This window comes from Lissotriton helveticus, chromosome 12 (genome assembly GCF_964261635.1).
Source record: "Lissotriton helveticus chromosome 12, aLisHel1.1, whole genome shotgun sequence".
In the NCBI taxonomy this organism is placed as follows: Eukaryota; Metazoa; Chordata; class Amphibia; order Caudata; family Salamandridae; genus Lissotriton; species Lissotriton helveticus.
Window position 1 is genome coordinate 46,738,089 of NC_136073.1, and position 21,563 is coordinate 46,759,651.

The 21,563-nt window shown below is 53.6% G+C and overlaps 1 protein-coding gene across 1 annotated transcript in view; it reads left to right on the plus strand.

Annotated features, from left to right (window-relative positions):
• The window catches only part of SLC2A4 (solute carrier family 2 member 4), a 239,908-nt gene that overhangs the window by 146,214 nt on the left and 72,131 nt on the right, over positions 1–21,563 (plus strand). The window lies entirely within an intron of this gene.

Here is a 21,563-nt window from a genome sequence, read left to right on the forward strand (position 1 = left end):
AGGTCTGGTTCTTAAGTGGTGCTTTGGCAGGTCTGGTTCTTCGGTGGTGCTTTGACAGGCCTGGTTCTTCGGTGGTGCTTTGGCGGGTCTGGTTCTCAGGTGGTGCTTTGGCAGGTATGGTTCTCAGGTGGTGCTTTGGCAGGTCTGGCTCTTAAGTAGGGCTTTGGCTGGTCTGGTTCTTAGGTTGTGCTTTGGCAGGTCTGGTGCTTCATCAGGTCTGGTTCTTAAGTGGTGCTTTGGCAGGTCTGGTTCTTAGGTGGTGCTTTGGCAGGTCTGGGTCATAAGTGGTGCTGTGGCAGGTGCAGTTCTTAGGTGGTGCTTTGAGAGGTGTGGGTCTTAAGTGGTGCTCTGCCAGGTCTGGTTCTCAGGTGGTGCTGAGACAGGTCTGGTTCTCAGGTGGTGATGTGGCAAGCCTGGTTCTTAAGTGGTGCTTTGGCAGGTCTGGTTCTTCGGTGGTGCTTTGGCAGGCCTGGTTCTTCGGTGGTGCTTTGGCAGGTCTGGTTCTTCGGTGGTGCTTTGGCAGGTCTGGTTCTCAGGTGATGCTATGGTAGGTCTGGTTCTCAGGTGGTGCAATGGCAGGTCTGGTTCTTCGGTGGTGCTTTGGCAGGTCTGGTTCTTAGGTGGTTCTTTGGCAGGTCTGGTTCTCAGGTGGTGCTCTGGCTTGTCTGGGTCTTAGGTGGTGCTTTGGGAGGTGTGGGTCTTAAGTGGTGCTCTGCCAGGTCTGGTTCTCAGGTGGTGCTGTGGCAGGTCTGGTTCTTAAGTGGTGCTTTGGCAGGTCTGGTTCTTCGGTGGTGCTTTGACAGGCCTGGTTCTTCGGTGGTGCTTTGGCGGGTCTGGTTCTCAGGTGGTGCTTTGGCAGGTATGGTTCTCAGGTGGTGCTTTGGCAGGTCTGGCTCTTAAGTAGGGCTTTGGCTGGTCTGGTTCTTAGGTTGTGCTTTGGCAGGTCTGGTGCTTCATCAGGTCTGGTTCTTAAGTGGTGCTTTGGCAGGTCTGGTTCTTAGTTGATGCTTTGGCAGATCTGGTTCGTAAGTGTGGCTTTGGCTGGTCTGGTTCTTAAGTGGTGCTTTGGCAGGTGCAGTTTTTAGGTGGTGCTTTGGGAGGTGTGGGTCTTAAGTGGTGCTCTGCCAGGTCTGGTTCTCAGGTGGTGCTGTGGCAGGTCTGGTTCTTAAGTGGTGCTTTGGCAGGTCTGGTTCTTCGGTGGTGCTTTGACAGGCCTGGTTCTTCGGTGGTGCTTTGGCGGGTCTGGTTCTCAGGTGGTGCTTTGGCAGGTATGGTTCTCAGGTGGTGCTTTGGCAGGTCTGGCTCTTAAGTAGGGCTTTGGCTGGTCTGGTTCTTAGGTTGTGCTTTGGCAGGTCTGGTGCTTCATCAGGTCTGGTTCTTAAGTGGTGCTTTGGCAGGTCTGGTTCTTAGGTGGTGCTTTGGCAGGTCTGGGTCATAAGTGGTGCTGTGGCAGGTGCAGTTCTTAGGTGGTGCTTTGAGAGGTGTGGGTCTTAAGTGGTGCTCTGCCAGGTCTGGTTCTCAGGTGGTGCTGAGACAGGTCTGGTTCTCAGGTGGTGATGTGGCAAGCCTGGTTCTTAAGTGGTGCTTTGGCAGGTCTGGTTCTTCGGTGGTGCTTTGGCAGGCCTGGTTCTTCGGTGGTGCTTTGGCAGGTCTGGTTCTTCGGTGGTGCTTTGGCAGGTCTGGTTCTCAGGTGATGCTATGGTAGGTCTGGTTCTCAGGTGGTGCAATGGCAGGTCTGGTTCTTCGGTGGTGCTTTGGCAGGTCTGGTTCTTAGGTGGTTCTTTGGCAGGTCTGGTTCTCAGGTGGTGCTCTGGTTGTCTGGGTCTTAGGTGGTGCTTTGGCAGGTCTGGTTCATAGGTGGTGCTTTGGCAGGTCTGGTTCTTAAGTGGTGCTATGGCAGGTCTGGTTCTTGGGTGGTGCTCTGGCAGGTCTGGTTCTTAGGTGGTTCTTTGGCAGGTCTGGTTCGTAGGTGGTGCTATGGCAGGTCTGGTTCTTAAGTGGTGCTTTGGCTGGTCTGGTTCTTGGGTGGTGCTTTGGCAGGCCTGGTTCTTAGGTGGTGCTATGGCAGGTCTGGTTCTTCAGTGGTGCTTTGGCAGGTCTGGTTCTTAGGTGGTTCTTTGGCAGGTCTGGTTCCTAGGTGGTGCTTTGTCAGGTCTGGTTCGTAGATGGTGCTATGGCAGGTCTGGTTCTTAAGTGGTGCTTTGGTAGGTCTGGTTTTTGGGTGGTGCTTTGGCAGGTCTGGTTCTTAGGTGGTTCTTTGGCAGAACTGGTTCTTTGGTGGTGCTTTGGCAGGTCTGGTTCTTAGGTGGCGCTATGGCAGGTCTGGTTCTTCGGTGGTGCTTTGGCAGGTCTGGTTCTTAGGTGGTGCTATGGCAGGTCTGGTTCTTAAGTGGTGCTTTGGCTGGTCTGGTTTTTGGGTGGTGCTTTGGCAGGTCTGGTACTTAGGTGGTGCTATGGCAGGTCTGGTTCTTCGTTGGTGCTTTGGCAGGTCTGGTTCTTAGGTGGTGCTTTGGCAGGTCTGGTTCTTAGGTGGTGCTTTGGCAGGTCTGATTCGTAGGTGGTGCTATGGCAGGTCTGGTTCTTAAGTGGTACTTTGGCTGGTCTGGTTCTTGGGTGGTGCTTTGGCAGGCCTGGTTCTTAGGTGGTGCTATGGCAGGTCTGGTTCTTAGGTGGTGCTGTGACAGGTCTGGTTCTTAAGTGGTGCTTTTGCAGGTCTGGTTCTCAGATGGTGCTTTTGCAGGTCTGATTCTCAGGTGGTGCTGTGGAGGGTCTGATTCTCAGATGATGCTGTGGCAGGTCTGGTTCTCGGGTGGTGCTTTGGCATGTTTGGTTCTCATGTGGTGCCTTGGCAGGTCCGGTTCTCAGATGGTGCTGTGGCAGGTCTGGTTCTCGGGTGGTGCTTTAGCAGGCCTGGTTTTTCGGTAGTGCTTTGGCAGGTCTGGTTCTTAGTTGATGCTTTGGCAGATCTGGTTCGTAAGTGTGGCTTTGGCTGGTCTGGTTCTTAAGTGGTGCTTTGGCAGGTGCAGTTTTTAGGTGGTGCTTTGGGAGGTGTGGGTCTTAAGTGGTGCTCTGCCAGGTCTGGTTCTCAGGTGGTGCTGTGGCAGGTCTGGTTCTTAAGTGGTGCTTTGGCAGGTCTGGTTCTTCGGTGGTGCTTTGACAGGCCTGGTTGTTCGGTGGTGCTTTGGCGGGTCTGGTTCTCAGGTGGTGCTTTGGCAGGTATGGTTCTCAGGTGGTGCTTTGGCAGGTCTGGCTCTTAAGTAGGGCTTTGGCTGGTCTGGTTCTTAGGTTGTGCTTTAGCAGGTCTGGTGCTTCATCAGGCCTGGTTCTTCGGTGGTGCTTTGGCAGGTCTGGTTCTTCGGTGGTGCTTTGGCAGGTCTGGTTCTCAGGTGGTGCTATGGTAGGTCTGGTTCTCAGGTGGTGCTATGGCAGGTCTGGTTCTTCGGTGGTGCTTTGGCAGGTCTGGTTCTTAGGTGGTTCTTTGGCAGGTCTGGTTCTCAGGTGGTGCTCTGGCTTGTCTGGTTTTTAGGTGGTGCTTTGGCAGGTCTGGTTCATAGGTGGTGCTTTGGCAGGTCTGGTTCTTAAGTGGTGCTATGGCAGGTCTGGTTCTTGGGTGGTGCTCTGGCAGGTCTGGTTCTTAGGTGGTTCTTTGGCAGGTCTGGTTCGTAGGTGGTGCTATGGCAGGTCTGGTTCTTAAGTGGTGCTTTGGCTGGTCTGGTTCTTGGGTGGTGCTTTGGCAGGCCTGGTTCTTAGGTGGTGCTATGGCAGGTCTGGTTCTTCGGTGGTGCTTTGGCAGGTCTGGTTCTTAGGTGGTTCTTTGGCAGGTCTGGTTCCTAGGTGGTGCTTTGTCAGGTCTGGTTCGTAGATGGTGCTATGGCAGGTCTGGTTCTTAAGTGGTGCTTTGGTAGGTCTGGTTTTTGGGTGGTGCTTTGGCAGGTCTGGTTCTTAGGTGGTTCTTTGGCAGAACTGGTTCTTTGGTGGTGCTTTGGCAGGTCTGGTTCTTAGGTGGTGCTATGGCAGGTCTGGTTCTTCGGTGGTGCTTTGGCAGGTCTGGTTCTTAGGTGGTGCTATGGCAGGTCTGGTTCTTAAGTGGTGCTTTGGCTGGTCTGGTTTTTGGGTGGTGCTTTGGCAGGTCTGGTACTTAGGTGGTGCTATGGCAGGTCTGGTTCTTCGTTGGTGCCTTGGCAGGTCTGGTTCTTAGGTGGTGCTTTGGCAGGTCTGGTTCTTAGGTGGTGCTTTGGCAGGTCTGATTCGTAGGTGGTGCTATGGCAGGTCTGGTTCTTAAGTGGTACTTTGGCTGGTCTGGTTCTTGGGTGGTGCTTTGGCAGGCCTGGTTCTTAGGTGGTGCTATGGCAGGTCTGGTTCTTAGGTGGTGCTGTGACAGGTCTGGTTCTTAAGTGGTGCTTTTGCAGGTCTGGTTCTCAGATGGTGCTTTTGCAGGTCTGATTCTCAGGTGGTGCTGTGGAGGGTCTGATTCTCAGATGATGCTGTGGCAGGTCTGGTTCTCGGGTGGTGCTTTGGCATGTTTGGTTCTCATGTGGTGCCTTGGCAGGTCCGGTTCTCAGATGGTGCTGTGGCAGGTCTGGTTCTCGGGTGGTGCTTTAGCAGGCCTGGTTTTTCGGTAGTGCTTTGGCAGGTCTGGTTCTTAGTTGATGCTTTGGCAGATCTGGTTTGTAAGTGTGGCTTTGGCTGGTCTGGTTCTTAAGTGGTGCTTTGGCAGGTGCAGTTTTTAGGTGGTGCTTTGGGAGGTGTGGGTCTTAAGTGGTGCTCTGCCAGGTCTGGTTCTCAGGTGGTGCTGTGGCAGGTCTGGTTCTTAAGTGGTGCTTTGGCAGGTCTGGTTCTTCGGTGGTGCTTTGACAGGCCTGGTTCTTCGGTGGTGCTTTGGCGGGTCTGGTTCTCAGGTGGTGCTTTGGCAGGTATGGTTCTCAGGTGGTGCTTTGGCAGGTCTGGCTCTTAAGTAGGGCTTTGGCTGGTCTGGTTCTTAGGTTGTGCTTTGGCAGGTCTGGTGCTTCATCAGGTCTGGTTCTTAAGTGGTGCTTTGGCAGGTCTGGTTCTTAAGTGGTGCTTTGGCTGGTCTGGTTCTTGGGTGGTGCCTTGGCAGGCCTGATTCTTAGGTGGTGCTATGGCAGGTCTGGTTCTTCGGTGGTGCTTTGGCAGGTCTGGTTCTCAGGTGGTGCTATGGTAGGTCTGGTTCTCAGGTGGTGCTATGGCAGGTCTGGTTCTTAAGTGGTGCTTTGGCAGGTCTGGTTCTTGGGTGGTGCTTTGGCAGGTCTGGTTCTCAGGTGGTGCTATGGCAGGTCTGGTTCTTAAGTGGTGCTTTGGCAGGTCTGGTTCTTAGGTGGTGCTATGGCAGGTCTGGTTCTTCGGTGGTGCTTTGGCAGGTGCAGTTCTTAGGTGGTGCTTTGGTAGGTCTGGTTCTTGGGTGGTGCTTTGGCAGGTCTGGTTCTTAAGTGGTGTTGTGGCAGGTCTGGTTCTTAGGTGGTTCTTTGGCAGGTCTGGTTCTTAGGTGGTGCTTTGGCAGGTCTGGTTCGTAGGTGGTGCTATGGCAGGTCTGGTTCTAAAGTGGTGCTTTGGCTGGTCCGGTTCTTGGGTGGTGCTTTGGCAGGCCTGGTTCTTAGGTGGTGCTATGGCAGGTCTGGTTCTTCGGTGGTGCTTCGGCAGGTCTGGTTCTCATGTGGTGCTATGGCAGGTCTGGTTCTCAGCTGGTGCTATGGGAGGTCTGGTTCTTAAGTGGTGCTTTGGCAGGTCTGGTTCTTGGGTGGTGCTTTGGCAGGTCTGGTTCTCAGGTGGTGCTATGGCAGGTCTGGTTCTTAAGTGGTGCTTTGGCAGGTCTGGTTCTTGGGTGGTGGTTTGGCAGGTCTGGTTCTTAAGTGGTGTTGTGGCAGGTCTGGTTCTTAGGTGGTTCTTTGGCATGCCTGGTTCTTAGGTGGTGCTTTGGCAGGTCTGGTTCTTAGGTGGTGCTTTGGCAGGTCTGGTTCGTAGGTGGTGCTATGGCAGGTCTGCTTCTTAAGTGGTGCTTTGGCTGGTCTGGTTCTTGGGTGGTGCTTTGGCAGGCCTGGTTCTTAGGTGGTGCTATGGCAGGTCCGGTTCTTCGGTGGTGCTTTGGCAGGTCTGGTTCTCAGGTGGTGCTATGGCAGGTCTGGTTCTTAAGTGGTGCTTTGGCAGGTCTGGTTCTTGGGTGGTGCTTTGGCAGGTCTGGTTCTCAGGCGGTGCTATGGCAGGTCTGGTTCTTAAGTGGTGCTTTGGCAGGTCTGGTTCTTGGGTGGTGCTTTGGCAGGTCTGGTTCTCAGGCGGTGCTATGGCAGGTCTCCTTCTTAAGTGGTGCTTTGGCAGGTCAGGATCTTGGGTGGTGCTTTGGCAGGCCTGGTTCTTGGGTGGTGCTATGGCAAGTCTGGTTCTTCGGTGGTGCTTTGGCAGGTGCAGTTCTTAGGTGGGTCTTTGGTAGGTCTGGTTCTTGGGTGGTGCTTTGGCAGGTCTGGTTCTTAAGTGGTGTTGTGGCAGGTCTGGTTCTTAGGTGGTGCTTTGGCTGGTTTGGTTCTTAGGTGGTGCTATGGCAGGTCTGGTTCTTAGGTGGTGCTGTGACAGGTCTGGTTCTTAAGTGGTGCTTTTGCAGGTCTGGTTCTCAGATGGTGCTTTTGCAGGTCTGATTCTCAGGTGGTGCTGTGGAGGGTCTGATTCTCAGATGATGCTGTGGCAGGTCTGGTTCTCGGGTGGTGCTTTGGCATGTTTGGTTCTCATGTGGTGCCTTGGCAGGTCCGGTTCTCAGATGGTGCTGTGGCAGGTCTGGTTCTCGGGTGGTGCTTTAGCAGGCCTGGTTTTTCGGTAGTGCTTTGGCAGGTCTGGTTCTTAGTTGATGCTTTGGCAGATCTGGTTTGTAAGTGTGGCTTTGGCTGGTCTGGTTCTTAAGTGGTGCTTTGGCAGGTGCAGTTTTTAGGTGGTGCTTTGGGAGGTGTGGGTCTTAAGTGGTGCTCTGCCAGGTCTGGTTCTCAGGTGGTGCTGTGGCAGGTCTGGTTCTTAAGTGGTGCTTTGGCAGGTCTGGTTCTTCGGTGGTGCTTTGACAGGCCTGGTTCTTCGGTGGTGCTTTGGCGGGTCTGGTTCTCAGGTGGTGCTTTGGCAGGTATGGTTCTCAGGTGGTGCTTTGGCAGGTCTGGCTCTTAAGTAGGGCTTTGGCTGGTCTGGTTCTTAGGTTGTGCTTTGGCAGGTCTGGTGCTTCATCAGGTCTGGTTCTTAAGTGGTGCTTTGGCAGGTCTGGTTCTTAAGTGGTGCTTTGGCTGGTCTGGTTCTTGGGTGGTGCCTTGGCAGGCCTGATTCTTAGGTGGTGCTATGGCAGGTCTGGTTCTTCGGTGGTGCTTTGGCAGGTCTGGTTCTCAGGTGGTGCTATGGTAGGTCTGGTTCTCAGGTGGTGCTATGGCAGGTCTGGTTCTTAAGTGGTGCTTTGGCAGGTCTGGTTCTTGGGTGGTGCTTTGGCAGGTCTGGTTCTCAGGTGGTGCTATGGCAGGTCTGGTTCTTAAGTGGTGCTTTGGCAGGTCTGGTTCTTAGGTGGTGCTATGGCAGGTCTGGTTCTTCGGTGGTGCTTTGGCAGGTGCAGTTCTTAGGTGGTGCTTTGGTAGGTCTGGTTCTTGGGTGGTGCTTTGGCAGGTCTGGTTCTTAAGTGGTGTTGTGGCAGGTCTGGTTCTTAGGTGGTTCTTTGGCAGGTCTGGTTCTTAGGTGGTGCTTTGGCAGGTCTGGTTCGTAGGTGGTGCTATGGCAGGTCTGGTTCTAAAGTGGTGCTTTGGCTGGTCCGGTTCTTGGGTGGTGCTTTGGCAGGCCTGGTTCTTAGGTGGTGCTATGGCAGGTCTGGTTCTTCGGTGGTGCTTCGGCAGGTCTGGTTCTCATGTGGTGCTATGGCAGGTCTGGTTCTCAGCTGGTGCTATGGGAGGTCTGGTTCTTAAGTGGTGCTTTAGCAGGTCTGGTTCTTGGGTGGTGCTTTGGCAGGTCTGGTTCTCAGGTGGTGCTATGGCAGGTCTGGTTCTTAAGTGGTGCTTTGGCAGGTCTGGTTCTTGGGTGGTGGTTTGGCAGGTCTGGTTCTTAAGTGGTGTTGTGGCAGGTCTGGTTCTTAGGTGGTTCTTTGGCATGCCTGGTTCTTAGGTGGTGCTTTGGCAGGTCTGGTTCTTAGGTGGTGCTTTGGCAGGTCTGGTTCGTAGGTGGTGCTATGGCAGGTCTGCTTCTTAAGTGGTGCTTTGGCTGGTCTGGTTCTTGGGTGGTGCTTTGGCAGGCCTGGTTCTTAGGTGGTGCTATGGCAGGTCCGGTTCTTCGGTGGTGCTTTGGCAGGTCTGGTTCTCAGGTGGTGCTATGGCAGGTCTGGTTCTTAAGTGGTGCTTTGGCAGGTCTGGTTCTTGGGTGGTGCTTTGGCAGGTCTGGTTCTCAGGCGGTGCTATGGCAGGTCTGGTTCTTAAGTGGTGCTTTGGCAGGTCTGGTTCTTGGGTGGTGCTTTGGCAGGTCTGGTTCTCAGGCGGTGCTATGGCAGGTCTCCTTCTTAAGTGGTGCTTTGGCAGGTCAGGATCTTGGGTGGTGCTTTGGCAGGCCTGGTTCTTGGGTGGTGCTATGGCAAGTCTGGTTCTTCGGTGGTGCTTTGGCAGGTGCAGTTCTTAGGTGGGTCTTTGGTAGGTCTGGTTCTTGGGTGGTGCTTTGGCAGGTCTGGTTCTTAAGTGGTGTTGTGGCAGGTCTGGTTCTTAGGTGGTGCTTTGGCTGGTTTGGTTCTTGGGTAGTGCTTTGGCAGGTCTGGTTCGTAGATGGTGCTATGGCAGGTCTGGTTCTTAAGTGGTGCTTTGGCTGGTCTGGTTCTTGGGTGGTGCTTTGGCAGGCCTGGTTCTTGGGTGGTGCTATGGCAGGTCTGGTTCTTCGGTGGTGCTTTGGCAGGTCTGGTTCTCAGGTGGTGCTATGGCAGGTCTGGTTCTCAGCTGGTGCTATGGGAGGTCTGGTTCTTAAGTGGTGCTTTGGCAGGTCTGGTTCTTGGGTGGTGCTTTGGCAGGTCTGGTTCTCAGGTGGTGCTATGGCAGGTCTGGTTCTTAAGTGGTGCTTTGGCTGGTCTGGTTCTTGGGTGGTGCTTTGGCAGGTCTGGTTCTTAGGTGGTGTTGTGGCAGGTCTGGTTCTTAGGTGGTTCTTTGGCAGGTCTGGTTCTTAGGTGGTGCTTTGTCAGGTCTGGTTCTAATGTGGTGCTTTGGCAGGTCTGGTTCTCAGGTGGTGCTATGGCAGGTCTGGTTCTCAGGTGGTGCTATGGCAGGTCTGGTTCTTAAGTGGTGCTTTGGCAGGTCTGGTTCTTGGGTGGTGCTTTGGCAGGTCTGGTTCTCAGGTGGTGCTATGGCAGGTCTGGATCTTGGGTGGTGCTTTGGCAGGCCTGGTTCTTAGGTGGTGCTATAGCAGGTCTGGTTCTTCGGTGGTGCTTTGGCAGGTGCAGTTCTTAGGTGGTGCTTTGGCAGGTCTGGTTCTTGGGTGGTGATTTGCAGGTCTGGTTCTCAGGTGGTGCTATGGCAGGTCTGGTTCTTAAGTGGTGCTTTGGCAGGTCTGGTTCTTAAGTGGTGTTGTGGCAGGTCTGGTTCTTAGGTGGTTCTTTGGCAGGTCTGGTTCTTAGGTGGTGCTTTGTCAGGTCTGGTTCTTATGTGGTGCTTTGGCAGGTGCAGTTCTTAGGTGGTGCTTTGGCAGGTCTGGTTCTTGGGTGGTGCTTTGGCAGGTCTGGTTCTCAGGTGGTGCTATGGCAGGTCTGGTTCTTAAGTGGTGCTTTGGCAGGTCCGGTTCTTGGGTGGTGCTTTGGCAGGTCTGGTTCTTAAGTGGTGTTGTGGCAGGTCTGGTTCTTAGGTGGTTCTTTTGCAGGTCTGGTTCTTAGGTGGTGCTTTGTCAGGTCTGGTTCTCAGCTGGTGCTATGGGAGGTCTGGTTCTTAAGTGGTGCTTTGGCAGGTCTGGTTCTTGGGTGGTGCTTTGGCAGGTCTGGTTCTCAGGTGGTGCTATGGCAGGTCTGGTTCTTAAGTGGTGCTTTGGCAGGTCTGGTTCTTGGGTGGTGCTTTGGCAGGTCTGGTTCTTAAGTGGTGTTGTGGCAGGTCTGGTTCTTAGGTGGTTCTTTGGCATGCCTGGTTCTTAGGTGGTGCTTTGGCAGGTCTGGTTCTTAGGTGGTGCGTAGGTGGTGCTATGGCAGGTCTGCTTCTTAAGTGGTGCTTTGGCTGGTCTGGTTCTTGGGTGGTGCTTTGGCAGGCCTGGTTCTTAGGTGGTGCTATGGCAGGTCCGGTTCTTCGGTGGTGCTTTGGCAGGTCTGGTTCTCAGGTGGTGCTATGGCAGGTCTGGTTCTCAGGTGGTGCTATGGCAGGTCTGGTTCTTAAGTGGTGCTTTGGCAGGTCTGGTTCTTGGGTGGTGCTTTGGCAGGTCTGGTTCTCAGGTGGTACTATGGCAGGTCTGGATCTTGGGTGGTGCTTTGGCAGGCCTGATTCTTAGGTGGTGCTATAGCAGGTCTGGTTCTTCGGTGGTTCTTTGGCAGGTGCAGTTCTTAGGTGGTGCTTTGGCAGGTCTGGTTCTTGGGTGGTTCTTTGGCAGGTCTGGTTCTTAGGTGGTGCTTTGTCAGGTCTGGTTCTTATGTGGTGCTTTGGCAGGTGCAGTTCTTAGGTGGTGCTTTGGCAGGTCTGGTTCTTGGGTGGTGCTTTGGCAGGTCTGGTTCTCAGGTGGTGCTATGGCAGGTCTGGTTCTTAAGTGGTGCTTTGGCAGGTCTGGTTCTTGGGTGGTGCTTTGGCAGGTCTGGTTCTTAAGTGGTGTTGTGGCAGGTCTGGTTCTTATGTGGTGCTTTGGCAGGCCTGGTTCTTAGGTGGTGCTATGGCAGGTCTGGTTCTTCGGTTGGGCTTTGGCAGGTCTGGTTCTCAGGTGGTGCTATGGCAGGTCTGGTTCTCAGGTGGTGCTATGGCAGGTCTGCTTCTTAAGTGGTGCTTTGGCAGGTCTGTTTCTTGGGTGGTGCTTTGGCAGGTCTGGTTCTCAGGTGGTGCTATGGCAGGTCTGGATCTTGGGTGGTGCTTTGGCAGGCCTGGTTCTTAGGTGGTGCTATCACAGGTCTGGTTCTTCGGTGGTGCTTTGGCAGGTGCAGTTCTTAGGTGGTGCTTTGGTAGGTCTGGTTCTTGGGTGGTGCTTTGGCAGGCCTGGTTCTTAGGTGGTGCTATGGCAGGTCTGGTTCTTGGGTGGTGCTTTGGCAGGTGCAGTTCTTAAGTGGTGCTTTGGTAGGTCTGGTTCTTGGGTGGTGCTTTGGCAGGTCTGGTTCTTAAGTGGTGTTTTGGCAGGTCTTGTTCTTAGGTGGTTCTTTGGCAGGTCTGGTTCTTAGGTGGTGCTTTGGCAGGTCTGGTTCGTAGGTGGTGCTATGGCAGGTCTGGTTCTTCGGTGGTGCTTTGGCAGGTCTGGTTCTCAGGTGCTGCTATGGCAGGTCTGGTTCTTAAGTGGTGCTTTGGCAGGTCTGGTTCTTGGGTGGTGCTTTGGGAGGTCTGGTTCTCAGGTGGTGCTTTGGCTGGTCTGGTTCTTGGGTAGTGCTTTGGCAGGTCTGGTTCGTAGATGGTGCTATGGCAGGTCTGGTTCTTAAGTGGTGCTTTGGCTGGTCTGGTTCTTGGGTGGTGCTTTGGCAGGCCTGGTTCTTGGGTGGTGCTATGGCAGGTCTGGTTCTTCGGTGGTGCTTTGGCAGGTCTGGTTCTCAGGTGGTGCTATGGCAGGTCTGGTTCTCAGCTGGTGCTATGGGAGGTCTGGTTCTTAAGTGGTGCTTTGGCAGGTCTGGTTCTTGGGTGGTGCTTTGGCAGGTCTGGTTCTCAGGTGGTGCTATGGCAGGTCTGGTTCTTAATTGGTGCTTTGGCAGGTTTGGTTCTTGGGTGGTGCTTTGGCAGGTCTGGTTCTTAAGTGGTGTTGTGGCAGGTCTGGTTCTTAGGTGGTTCTTTGGCAGGTCTGGTTCTTAGGTGGTGCTTTGTCAGGTCTGGTTCTTATGTGGTGCTTTGGCAGGTCTGGTTCTCAGGTGGTGCTATGGCAGGTCTGGTTCTTAAGTGGTGCTTTGGCAGGTCTGGTTCTTGGGTGGTGCTTTGGCAGGTCTGGTTCTCAGGTGGTGCTATGGCAGGTCTGGATCTTGGGTGGTGCTTTGGCAGGCCTGATTCTTAGGTGGTGCTATAGCAGGTCTGGTTCTTCGGTGGTGCTTTGGCAGGTGCAGTTCTTAGGTGGTGCTTTGGCAGGTCTGGTTCTTGGGTGGTGCTTTGGCAGGTCTGGTTCTCAGGTGGTGCTATGGCAGGTCTGGTTCTTAAGTGGTGCTTTGGCAGGTCTGGTTCTTAAGTGGTGTTGTGGCAGGTCTGGTTCTTAGGTGGTTCTTTGGCAGGTCTGGTTCTTAGGTGGTGCTTTGTCAGGTCTGGTTCTTATGTGGTGCTTTGGCAGGTGCAGTTCTTAGGTGGTGCTTTGGCAGGTCTGGTTCTTGGGTGGTGCTTTGGCAGGTCTGGTTCTCAGGTGGTGCTATGGCAGGTCTGGTTCTTAAGTGGTGCTTTGGCAGGTCTGGTTCTTGGGTGGTGCTTTGGCAGGTCTGGTTCTCAGGTGGTACTATGGCAGGTCTGGATCTTGGGTGGTGCTTTGGCAGGCCTGATTCTTAGGTGGTGCTATAGCAGGTCTGGTTCTTCGGTGGTTCTTTGGCAGGTGCAGTTCTTAGGTGGTGCTTTGGCAGGTCTGGTTCTTGGGTGGTTCTTTGGCAGGTCTGGTTCTTAGGTGGTGCTTTGTCAGGTCTGGTTCTTATGTGGTGCTTTGGCAGGTGCAGTTCTTAGGTGGTGCTTTGGCAGGTCTGGTTCTTGGGTGGTGCTTTGGCAGGTCTGGTTCGCAGGTGGTGCTATGGCAGGTCTGGTTCTTAAGTGGTGCTTTGGCAGGTCTGGTTCTTGGGTGGTGCTTTGGCAGGTCTGGTTCTTAAGTGGTGTTGTGGCAGGTCTGGTTCTTATGTGGTGCTTTGGCAGGCCTGGTTCTTAGGTGGTGCTATGGCAGGTCTGGTTCTTCGGTTGGGCTTTGGCAGGTCTGGTTCTCAGGTGGTGCTATGGCAGGTCTGGTTCTCAGGTGGTGCTATGGCAGGTCTGCTTCTTAAGTGGTGCTTTGGCAGGTCTGTTTCTTGGGTGGTGCTTTGGCAGGTCTGGTTCTCAGGTGGTGCTATGGCAGGTCTGGATCTTGGGTGGTGCTTTGGCAGGCCTGGTTCTTAGGTGGTGCTATCACAGGTCTGGTTCTTCGGTGGTGCTTTGGCAGGTGCAGTTCTTAGGTGGTGCTTTGGTAGGTCTGGTTCTTGGGTGGTGCTTTGGCAGGCCTGGTTCTTAGGTGGTGCTATGGCAGGTCTGGTTCTTGGGTGGTGCTTTGGCAGGTGCAGTTCTTAAGTGGTGCTTTGGTAGGTCTGGTTCTTGGGTGGTGCTTTGGCAGGTCTGGTTCTTAAGTGGTGTTTTGGCAGGTCTTGTTCTTAGGTGGTTCTTTGGCAGGTCTGGTTCTTAGGTGGTGCTTTGGCAGGTCTGGTTCGTAGGTGGTGCTATGGCAGGTCTGGTTCTTCGGTGGTGCTTTGGCAGGTCTGGTTCTCAGGTGCTGCTATGGCAGGTCTGGTTCTTAAGTGGTGCTTTGGCAGGTCTGGTTCTTGGGTGGTGCTTTGGGAGGTCTGGTTCTCAGGTGGTGCTTTGGCTGGTCTGGTTCTTGGGTAGTGCTTTGGCAGGTCTGGTTCGTAGATGGTGCTATGGCAGGTCTGGTTCTTAAGTGGTGCTTTGGCTGGTCTGGTTCTTGGGTGGTGCTTTGGCAGGCCTGGTTCTTGGGTGGTGCTATGGCAGGTCTGGTTCTTCGGTGGTGCTTTGGCAGGTCTGGTTCTCAGGTGGTGCTATGGCAGGTCTGGTTCTCAGCTGGTGCTATGGGAGGTCTGGTTCTTAAGTGGTGCTTTGGCAGGTCTGGTTCTTGGGTGGTGCTTTGGCAGGTCTGGTTCTCAGGTGGTGCTATGGCAGGTCTGGTTCTTAATTGGTGCTTTGGCAGGTTTGGTTCTTGGGTGGTGCTTTGGCAGGTCTGGTTCTTAAGTGGTGTTGTGGCAGGTCTGGTTCTTAGGTGGTTCTTTGGCAGGTCTGGTTCTTAGGTGGTGCTTTGTCAGGTCTGGTTCTTATGTGGTGCTTTGGCAGGTCTGGTTCTCAGGTGGTGCTATGGCAGGTCTGGTTCTCAGGTGGTGCTATAGCAGGTCTGGTTCTTAAGTGGTGCTTTGGCAGGTCTGGTTCTTGGGTGGTGCTTTGGCAGGTCTGGTTCTCAGGTGGTGCTATGGCAGGTCTGGATCTTGGGTGGTGCTTTGGCAGGCCTGATTCTTAGGTGGTGCTATAGCAGGTCTGGTTCTTCGGTGGTGCTTTGGCAGGTGCAGTTCTTAGGTGGTGCTTTGGCAGGTCTGGTTCTTGGGTGGTGCTTTGGCAGGTCTGGTTCTCAGGTGGTGCTATGGCAGGTCTGGTTCTTAAGTGGTGCTTTGGCAGGTCTGGTTCTTAAGTGGTGTTGTGGCAGGTCTGGTTCTTAGGTGGTTCTTTGGCAGGTCTGGTTCTTAGGTGGTGCTTTGTCAGGTCTGGTTCTTATGTGGTGCTTTGGCAGGTGCAGTTCTTAGGTGGTGCTTTGGCAGGTCTGGTTCTTGGGTGGTGCTTTGGCAGGTCTGGTTCTCAGGTGGTGCTATGGCAGGTCTGGTTCTTAAGTGGTGCTTTGGCAGGTCTGGTTCTTGAGTGGTGCTTTGGCAGGTCTGGTTCTTAAGTGGTGTTGTGGCAGGTCTGGTTCTTAGGTGGTTCTTTTGCAGGTCTGGTTCTTAGGTGGTGCTTTGTCAGGTCTGGTTGTTATGTGGTGCTTTGGCAGGCCTGGCTCTTAGGTGGTGCTATGGCAGGTCTGGTTCTTCGGTTGGGCTTTGGCAGGTCTGGTTCTCAGGTGGTGCTATGGCAGGTCTGGTTCTCAGGTGGTGCTATGGCAGGTCTGGTTCTTAAGTGGTGCTTTGGCAGGTCTGTTTCTTGGGTGGTGCTTTGGCAGGTCTGGTTCTCAGGTGGTGCTATGGCAGGTCTGGATCTTGGGTGGTGCTTTGGCAGGCCTGGTTCTTAGGTGGTGCTATGGCAGGTCTGGTTCTTCGGTGGTGCTTTGGCAGGTGCAGTTCTTAGGTGGTGCTTTGGTAGGTCTGGTTCTTGGGTGGTGCTTTGGCAGGCCTGGTTCTTAGGTGGTGCTTTGGCAGGTGCAGTTCTTAAGTGGTGCTTTGGTAGGTCTGGTTCTTGGGTGGTGCTTTGGCAGGTCTGGTTCTTAAGTGGTGTTTTGGCAGGTCTTGCTCTTAGGTGGTTCTTTGGCAGGTCTGGTTCTTAGGTGGTGCTTTGGCAGGTCTGGTTCGTAGGTGGTGCTATGGCAGGTCTGGTTCTTCGGTGGTGCTTTGGCAGGTCTGGTTCTCAGGTGGTGCTATGGCAGGTCTGGTTCTTAAGTGGTGCTCTGGCAGGTCTGGTTCTTGGGTGGTGCTTTGGGAGGTCTGGTTCTCAGGTGGTGCTATGGCAGGTCTGGTTCTTAGGTGGTGCTTTGGCAGGTCTGGTTCGTAGGTGGTGCTATGGCAGGTCTGGTTCTTAAGTGGTGCTTTGGCTTGTCTGGTTCTTGGGTGGTGCTTTGGCAGGCCTGGTTCTTAGGTGGTGCTATGGCAGGTCTGGTTCTTCGGTGGTTCTTTGGCAGGCCTGGTTCTTAGGTGGTGCTATGGCAGGTCTGGTTCTTCGGTGGTGCTTTGGCAGGTCTGGTTCTCAGGTGGTGCTATGGCAGGTCTGGTTCTTAAGTGGTGCTTTGGCAGGTCTGGTTCTTGGGTGGTGCTTTGGGAGGTCTGGTTCTCAGGTGGTGCTGTGGCAGGTCTGGTACTTAAGTGGTGCTTTGGCAGGTCTGGTTCTTGGGTGGTGCTTTGGCAGGTCTGGTTCTTAAGTGGTGTTGTGGCAGGTCTGGTTCTTAGGTGGTTCTTTTGCAGGTCTGGTTCTTAGGTGGTGCTTTGTCAGGTCTGGTTCTTATGTGGTGCTTTGGCAGGCCTGGTTCTTAGGTGGTGCTATGGCAGGTCTGGTTCTTCGGTTGGGCTTTGGCAGGTCTGGTTCTCAGGTGGTGCTATGGCAGGTCTGGTTCTCAGGTGGTGCTATGGCAGGTCTGGTTCTTAAGTGGTGCTTTGGCAGGTCTGTTTCTTGGGTGGTGCTTTGGCAGGTCTGGTTCTCAGGTGGTACTATGGCAGGTCTGGATCTTGGGTGGTGCTTTGGCAGGCCTGGTTCTTAGGTGGTGCTATGGCAGGTCTGGTTCTTCGGTGGTGCTTTGGCAGGTGCAGTTCTTAGGGGGTGCTTTGGTAGGTCTGGTTCTTGGGTGGTGCTTTGGCATGCCTGGTTCTTAGGTGGTGCTATGGCAGGTCTGGTTCTTGGGTGGTGCTTTGGCAGGTGCAGTTCTTAAGTGGTGCTTTGGTAGGTCTGGTTCTTGGGTGGTGCTTTGGCAGGTCTGGTTCTTAAGTGGTGTTTTGGCAGGTCTTGTTCTTAGGTGGTTCTTTGGCAGGTCTGGTTCTTAGGTGGTGCTTTGGCAGGTCTGGTTCGTAGGTGGTGCTATGGCAGGTCTGGTTCTTAAGTGGTGCTTTGGCTTGTCTGGTTCTTGGGTGGTGCTTTGGCAGGCCTGGTTCTTAGGTGGTGCTATGGCAGGTCTGGTTCTTCGGTGGTGCTTTGGCAGGCCTGGTTCTTAGGTGGTGCTATGGCAGGTCTGGTTCTTCGGTGGTGCTTTGGCAGGTCTAGTTCTCAGGTGGTGCTATGGCAGGTCTGGTTCTTAAGTGGTGCTTTGGCAGGTCTGGTTCTTGGGTGGTGCTTTGGGAGGTCTGGTTCTCAGGTGGTGCTATGGCAGGTCTGGTTCTTAAGTGGTGCTTTGGCAGGTCTGGTTCTTGGGTGGTGCTTTGGCAGGCCTGGTTCTTAGGTGGTGCTATGGAAGGCCTGGTTCTTCGGTGGTGCTTTGGCAGGTGCAGTTCTTAGGTGGTGCTTTGGTAGGTCTGGTTCTTGGGTGGTGCTTTGGCAGGTCTGGTTCTTAAGTGGTGTTGTGGCAGGTCTGGTTCTTAGGTGGTTCTTTGGCAGATCTGGTTCTTAGGTGGTGCTTTGGCAGGTCTGGTTTGTAGGTGGTGCATTGGCAGGCCTGGTTCTCAGGTGGTGCTCTGGCTTGTCTGGTTCTCAGGTGGTGCTTTGGCAGGGCTGGTTCGTAGGTGGTGCTTTGGCAGGTCTGGTTCGTAGGTGGTACTTTGGCAGGTCTGGTTCGTAGGTGGTACTTTGGCAGGTCTGGTTCGTAGGTGGTACTTTGGCAGGTCTGGTTCGTAGGTGGTGCTTTGGCAGGCCTGGTTCTTAGGTCGTGCTTTGGCAGGCCTGGTTCTCAGGTGGTGCTTTGGCAGGCCTGGTTCTTAGGTGGTGCTTTAGCAGGCCTGGTTCTTAGGTGGTGGTTTGGCAGGTGCAGTTCTTAGGTGGTGTTGTGCCATGTATTGTTCTTGAGTGGTGCTATGGCAGGTCTTGTTCATAAGTGGTGCTGTGGCAGGTCCTGTTCTCAGGTGGTGCTTTGGCAGGTCTGGTTCTTAAGTGGTGCTGTTGCAGGTCTGGTTCTTAGGTGCTGCTTTGGCAGGTCTGGTTCTTAAGTGGTTCTGAGGCAGGTGCAGTTCGTAGGTGGGGCTCTGGGAGGTGTTGGTCTTAAGTGGTGTTTTGCCAGATGCAATTCTTAGGTGGTGCTTTGGTAGGTCTGTTTCTTAAGTGGTGCTGTGGAAGGTGCAGTTCTTGAGTGGTGGTTTGGGAGGTGTGAGTCTTAAGTGGTGCTTTGCCAGATGCAGTTCTTAGGTGGTGCTTTGGCAGGTCTGGTTCTTCGGTGGTGCTTTGGCAGGTCTGGTTCTTCGATGGTGCTTTGACAGGTCTGGTTCTTAAGTGATGCTATTGAAGGTCAGGTTCTCAGATGGTGCTTTGGCAGGTCTGGCTCTTCGGTAGTGCTTTGGTAGTACTGGTTCTTAGTTGATGCATTGGCAGGTCTGGTTCTTCGGTGGTGCGTTGGCAGGTCTGGTTCTTCGGTGGTGCTGTGACAGGTCTGGTTCTTAAGTGGTGCTTTTGCAGGTCTGGTTCTCAGATGGTGCTTTTGCAGGTCTGATTCTCAGGTGGTGCTGTGGAGGGTCTGATTCTCAGATGATGCTGTGGCAGGTCTGGTTCTCGGGTGGTGCTTTGGCATGTTTGGTTCTCATGTGGTGCCTTGGCAGGTCCGGTTCTCAGATGGTGATGTGGCAGGTCTGGTTCTCGGGTGGTGCTTTAGCAGGCCTGGTTTTTCGGTAGTGCTTTGGCAGGTCTGGTTCTTAGTTGATGCTTTGGCAGATCTGGTTCTTAAGTGGGGCTTTGGCTGGTCTGGTTCTTAAGTGGTGCTTTGGCAGGTGCAGTTTTTAGGTGGTGCTTTGGGAGGTGTGGGTCTTAAGTGGTGCTCTGCCAGGTCTGGTTCTCAGGTGGTGCTGTGGCAGGTCTGGTTCTTAAGTGGTGCTTTGGCAGGTCTGGTTCTTCGGTGGTGCTTTGACAGGCCTGGTTCTTCGGTGGTGCTTTGGCGGGTCTGGTTCTCAGGTGGTGCTTTGGCAGGTATGGTTCTCAGGTGGTGCTTTGGCAGGTCTGGCTCTTAAGTAGGGCTTTGGCTGGTCTGGTTCTTAGGTTGTGCTTTGGCAGGTCTGGTGCTTCATCAGGTCTGGTTCTTAAGTGGTGCTTTGGCAGGTCTGGGTCATAAGTGGTGCTGTGGCAGGTGCAGTTCTTAGGTGGTGCTTTGAGAGGTGTGGGTCTTAAGTGGTGCTCTGCCAGGTCTGGTTCTCAGGTGGTGCTGAGACAGGTCTGGTTCTCAGGTGGTGCTGTGGCAAGCCTGGTTCTTAAGTGGTTTAGAAAAGGGGGTGGTGATGAACAGAGTGTCTGAATTAAGCAGACCACTCTTACCCAGTCCAAAGATCAGGGCTTGATCCATCACCGTTATTTATCTCACTGCCCCATCCCAGCTCAGAACCTGGCTATATGCAAATTAGTCTGTCCCTGGCCCAGTGCATCATGGGAACAGGGCAGACCAAACTACCAAGCCAATTCTTCACCAGAAAGGAGACAAGCTACCGGGGACCGGTTTCTGGCATTTCAGCCTCTTCGGCCCGGCTTGCTTGAATCCTGATGGAGCAGTGAGAAAGGGACTCATGTCTGAGTATACCCTGCCACACCTATAGTGGCCAAAAACAATTTAGAAAAGGGGGTGGTGATGAACAGAGTGTCTGAATTAAGCAGACCACTCTTACCCAGTCCAAAGATCAGGGCTTGATCCATCACCGTTATTTATCTCACTGCCCCATCCCAGCTCAGAACCTGGCTATATGCAAATTAGTCTGTCCCTGGCCCAGTGCATCATGGGAACAGGGCAGACCAAACTACCAAGCCAATTCTTCACCAGAAAGGAGACAAGCTACCGGGGACCGGTTTCTGGCATTTCAGCCTCTTCGGCCCGGCTTGCTTGAATCCTGATGGAGCAGTGAGAAAGGGACTCATGTCTGAGTATACCCTGCCACACCTATAGTGGCCAAAAACGATTTAGAAAAGGGGGTGGTGATGAACAGAGTGTCTGAATTAAGCAGACCACTCTTACCCAGTCCAAAGATCAGGGCTTGATCCATCACCGTTATTTATCTCACTGCCCCATCCCAGCTCAGAACCTGGCTATATGCAAATTAGTCTGTCCCTGGCCCAGTGCATCATGGGAACAGGGCAGACCAAACTACCAAGCCAATTCTTCACCAGAAAGGAGACAAGCTACCGGGGACCGGTTTCTGGCATTTCAGCCTCTTCGGCCCGGCTTGCTTGAATCCTGATGGAGCAGTGAGAAAGGGACTCATGTCTGAGTATACCCTGCCACACCTATAGTGGCCAAAAACGATTTGGAAAAGGGGGTGGTGATGAACAGAGTGTCTGAATTAAGCAGACCACTCTTACCCAGTCCAAAGATCAGGGCTTGATCCATCACCGTTATTTATCTCACTGCCCCATCCCAGCTCAGAACCTGGCTATATGCAAATTAGTCTGTCCCTGGCCCAGTGCATCATGGGAACAGGGATGACCAAACTACCAAGCCAATTCTTCACCAGAAAGGAGACAAGCTACCGGGACAGGCCTGCTTCTTCGGTGGTGCTTTGGCAGGTCTGGTTCTCAGGTGGTGCTTTGACAGGTATGGTTCTCAGGTGGTGCTTTGGCAGGTCTGGTTCTTAGGTGATGCTTTGGCAGGTCTGGTTCTTAGGTGATGCTTTGGCATGTCTGGTTCTTAAGTGGTGCTTTAGCAGGCCTGGTTCTTAGGTGGTGCTTTAGTAGGCCTGGTTCTTAGGTGGTGATTTGGCAGGTGCAGTTCTTAGGTGGTGCTGTGCCAGGTCTGGTTCTTGAGTGGTGCTGTGGCAGGTCTGGTTCTTAGGTGGTGCTTTGGCAGTTCTGGTTCTTAAGTGGTGCTGTGGCAGGTGCAGTTCTTGAGTGGTGCTTTGGGAGGTGTGGGTCTTAAGTAGTGCTTTGTCAGGTGCAGTTTTTAGGTGGTGTGTTGGTAGGTCTGGTTCTTCAGTGGTGCTTTGGCAGGTCTGGTTATTAAGTAGTGCCTTTGCAGGTCTGGTTCTTATGTGGTGCTTTTGCAGGTCAGGTTTTCAGATGGTGCCTTGGCAGTTCCAGTTCTCAGATGGTGCTGTGGCAGATATGGTTCTCAGGTTGTGCTTTGGCAGGTCTGGTTCTTAGGTGGTGCTTTGGCAGGTCTGGTTCTTAGGTGGTGCTTTGGCAGGTCTGGTTCTTAAGTGGGGCTTTGGCTGTTCCGGATCTTAAGTGGTGCTTTGGCAGTTCTGGTTCTCAGGTGGTGCTATGGCAGGTCTGGTTCTTAAGTGTTGCTGCGGTAGGTCTGGTTCTTAGGTGGTGCTTTGGCAGGTCTGGTTCTTAGGTGGTGCTTTGGGAGGTCTGGTTCTCAGGTGGTGCTATGGCAGATCTGGTTCTTAAATGGTGCTGCGGCAGGTCTGGTTCTTAGGTGGTGCTTTGGCAGGTCTGGTTCTTAGGTGGTGCTTTGGTAGGTGCAGTTCTTAGGTGGTGCTTTGGCAGGTCTGGTTCTTCGGTAGTGCTTTGGTAGATCTGGTTCTTAGTTGATGCTTTGGCAGGTCTGGTTCTTAAGTGGGGCTTTGGGTGTCCCGGATCTGAAGTGGGGCTTTGGCAGGTCTGGTTCTTAAATGGTGCTTTGGCAGGTTTGGTTCTTAAGTGGTGCTTTGTGAGGTCTGGTTCTTAAGCGGTGCTTTGGCAGGTCTGGTTCTTAAGTGGGGCTTTGGGTGTTCCGGATCTTATGTGGGGCTTTGGCATGTCTGCTTCTTAAGTGAGCTTTAGCTGGTCTCGTTCTTAGGTCGGCTTTGGCAGGTCTGGTTCTTAAGATGTGCTTTGGCAGGTCTGCTTCTTAAGGGAGCTTTAGCTGGTCTCGTTCTTAGGTCGGCTTTGGCAGGTCTGGTTCTTAAGTGGTGCTTTGGTAGGTCTGGTTATAAGGTTGGCTTTGGCAGGTCTGGTTCTTAAGTGGTGCTTTGG